This window comes from Balaenoptera ricei, chromosome 4, assembly GCF_028023285.1.
Source record: "Balaenoptera ricei isolate mBalRic1 chromosome 4, mBalRic1.hap2, whole genome shotgun sequence".
NCBI lineage: Eukaryota > Metazoa > Chordata > Mammalia > Artiodactyla > Balaenopteridae > Balaenoptera > Balaenoptera ricei.
The window spans coordinates 59138659-59142713 of NC_082642.1; the positions used below are offsets into that span (position 1 = coordinate 59138659).

The 4055-nt window shown below is 40.0% G+C and overlaps 1 pseudogene; it reads left to right on the forward strand.

Annotated features, from left to right (window-relative positions):
• The first annotated feature begins 669 nt into the window (after positions 1 to 669).
• Positions 670 to 3808, forward strand: LOC132364350 (protein FAM104A-like; annotated as a pseudogene).
• Positions 3809 to 4055: the final 247 nt, after the last annotated feature.

Below are 4055 nucleotides of genomic sequence, written 5' to 3' on the forward strand. Positions count from 1 at the left end.
CTCCCCAGCTGAGTTTGAAACAGCCAATGTTGAGAAACACTGAATTAGGTAGCAGCTGAAAATCCTCTGGGGATTGTCAATTAAAGACAACTTTGAAAAGAGGCATCATACCAAAAGATTTTCAGTGTTTCATTTTCACAATTTACATTAGTATTTATATTATAGAAAATCTGTGGACTGTAGATAGGAGGTATTCTGAGTACATAATTACAGAGTGGCTGAATTAATATCAATCTATCTGCTAGAGTTTCTAGATTCACTATGGTAGCATAACAGCTGTGAGTGGTCCACACAATTGACCAGGTGGCACTGATAGACAATGATAAATTGAATGAAAATGCCAGCAAATCCAAGTACTATGTTGAGAAGGAACTTGAAACAATTTTGACAGAAAGAAAAATGCTGGAGTGAATTTAACATGGACCATCCACTCCCTAAAAATCCCCTGGAAGGGCCCAAAGGACACTTTCTCCACTAAGGGCAAGGGATATACTTTGAGGAGGAGTGTCATCATCTTTGACAAGTGATTTTTGTGGCAATTTTGTATAGAATATAGATGCTGGTAGAATTTTCTGTGGTTGAAATGGATTCAATTCAACTGCAATTAAGGGAGTGAGATGACCCCAAGGAAGCAGAGATCAAATAGTGGCACAGAGCTCAAGAGACAAAATGGGTATGGTTGTCAGGATAGATTTCAGATCTAGCATAGTCATCAAGATGGTATGCCTTAAGGAATTTTTGTAGGTTTATGTTAATTGTTCATGACCCTGAGGACTGAAATACAGGGCAGTTTCTCAAAGGTCATCTTTATTTTAACTACATTTTACTTTTGATTGTATAACTGAAAAATATATTTGCATGTATATTTACACACACATATGTATATGTACATATATACACACACATATACATATATATATATGGTGTGTTTATGTATGTAAAATAAAATCCTATAAACAGATTTTGAGTCATAGTGCCTAACACATTTCCTAGAAATGTGTGAATTTAGAGACTCAGAACTCATTGAATGAAAGGAAGATTATATACCCCTGTGAGACTCTAATAATTTCTGATGTATGGACTTGGGTTTTTCCTCTTAGCCTCTTCTCAGTGGGGCCAGGAAACATTCTTCAAGGTAACTATGCCTAAGGAGAGAAAAATGCAAAGATACTTCAAGGAATTTTAAAGACAGACTGTCAGGTAACACTTCAGATACTCACATTGTTATGTCAAACAGCTGTATCATTTTAAACATCACCAGAAGTATAAACTAGGTCCCATTGTTCCATATACTTTAATTATTATAATTACTATGAATGTTATTTTCAATGTGTGAATTACATGAAAATTCATTTTAGAAAACATGATTTTGATTCACATTCTCCTTTTGAGATATAGCATATTTTTGTATTCATTCATATTTCCTTGGAATTTTTTTGATGTCCTAATTTTTTGATTTGGTGGTGTATCTTTTTAAATTTACATTTAGAAATTCTTGATATATTCTGGATACTAATCTATTTTCAGTTATATTTGTGTTAATTATTTTCTTTTTAGAGGGTTTTTCTAATAGACTCTATTTTCAAAGCAGCTTCAGGTTCACAGGAAAATTAAACAGGAAATACAGAGAACTACCATATACAAATTGCCCCCACGCACAATCTGCCACTAGCAACCCCACACCAGGGTAGAACAGTCGTTACACTTGATGGACCTACACTGACACATCAGTTTTACCCAAAGTCCATAGTTTACATTAGGGTTCGTTCTTGGTGCTACACTTTCTGTTGGTTTTGACAAATATATACTTACATGTATCCAACATTATTTTATCATACAGAACAGTTTCACTGCCCTAAAAATCATCTGTGATCTGCTTATTCATTTCTCCCTTTTCCTCAACCCGTACCCTAGTATAGGTTATTTTTCTGGTGGAAAGTAAGGAGGGGAGACAAATAGTAGAAAAATACATATCAAAGAGTAAATTGCAAGTTGATGTTTTCCTTGGGATAAAATAGAGTTGGGTTGAGTGGATTGGGAATGCCAGGGGGAGAGGGCAGATTGCACTTGGAAATGGGGTAGTCAGTAGAGACTTGAGGAAGAAGAGGGAGTTAGTCATGTGGGTATCTGAGGAAGAGCCTTTCTGCAGAGGGACTAGCAAGTGAATGCTTGCTAGTCACTAGCAAGTGAATGCTCCACTAAAGTGGAGCGTATCTGCCTTTATGAAGGAATAGCAGAGGCCAGTAGGACTGAAGCAGGGTGAGGAATTAACAGGAAGTCAGATTACTCAGGTGCTTGTACCTAGCCATTCAATGAGTTTTGCTGATTTGTGGTTTCCTCTGAGTGAAATAGCAAGACATTGGAAAGGTTTGAGCAGAAGAGTGAAACGGTTTGATTTATGATTTAAAAGGATCACCCTAGTCGCACCCTTGAGGACAGAGAGTAGAGTGAAAGCAGGAAGAAATTTACTGTAATCTAGACAAGAGACCACGGCATGCTTGGATTGGGGTACAGTGGGCATAGTGAAATGTGGCCATATAATGCATTTATTTTAAAATTAAAGAGAACAGATTTTCCAGAAGATTAGATGTGAAGTGAGTGAAGGAGAGAAAGTATTGAGTCACACATAACGCTATCTTCCTGAATTCAGTTTGTAAAGGCTGATGCAAGACTCTTTAACGTTCATTTCATCATCAGGAGCACCCAGTGCCCAGTAGCAGCTGTGCCAGCAGGACCAGAAATAGTGATGACAGCATCCAGGTTCTCTGGGAGTAATGTCAACAGTGGTCCTCCGTCATCAGCAGCAGTAATGATGGCATTCCAACCCGACACTTATTTTAGTATGATCTGTTGTGGATCTGTTGTGGATCAGACTATCTGTTCCTGCTAATTTCCCAAGCATTATTTGAACTATACAAATATTTGAGCTATGTTTTAAATTCATTGCTACTAGGTTAACTAGAATTGCTTTCTATAAATAAGAAACTTGAGTTATACAAAGATTCTCCTGAGTCTCTAAGTACAAGCACAAGGATTATATTTTATTCAGTTCGTGTGCAGGGGCCAGTTACACAGTCATGCCTCAAATATACCTTTTTGTTAAATAAAGGAATAAACTATTAGTAAAGGAGTAAATTGAGGGATGAATTAAATTAATGGATTAAAAATATTTGGGGTTGTATTATCTTCTGAAATGTCTAAGAATTTTCTACCATAGAACTTGTATTTATTTACAACTATATATTAGTTCAAAGTGGGGTATATTCAGAAGGCAAAAAGGCAGCATACATAATTCAAAGCAAAAGAGTAATCTTTTGGCTGGCAGCTTCCACCAGAGCCGCGGCGAGAGCCAAGGCCCGAGGGGGAGTGCGTGGCGGCCGCCGAAACGCAAAACTCTCTGTTCCCTCTCCTCGCAGAGTGGTGCCGCGTCGCTGGCCTCCACCGTCTGCCGTGAGCGAGCGCCTCCGCCCCAGGAAAAGGAGAAGGAACGGCAGTGAAGAAGACCACCATCTCCCCCCACAGACCACAAGGAGAGTAGAAACCCTGTCTTTCACGATTCCTGGGACACGGTCCTCAAGCAGTGACAGTGGTGGGAACAGCAGCAGCAGCAGCATCAAGAGCCCGGGCCAGGCCAGCGGGCTGGAGAGCAGCTTAAACCACCCCACCGCCCGGTCCAGCCCCCACGTGCTCCCCCAGCCCGCGCCGGGGCGATCCACACTGTGCCAAGGCCCCTTACTTCCACATCAACCAGACCCTGAAGGAGGCCCACTTTCACAGCCTACAGCACCAAGGACGGCCTCCCACATGATGTGCCGGCACTTTCTTGCCTTCTGTGAAGGGACAGCGCTGTGCAGATTTGATATATCAACTTAACGATGTTTTTAAAAAATTGCACAAAAAAATGCCTGTTGGCTTTTCAGTCTGTATTTGAAATAACAGGTTAACAGGCCACTGTTTACTTGTGGTTTTGCTGCACTACTGCAATTTCAAAGGGGCTTTGAAGCAGTTTTTTGTAGGCTTCTTTTGAGGGTGGGTATCAAATCCAGGGCAAGTTA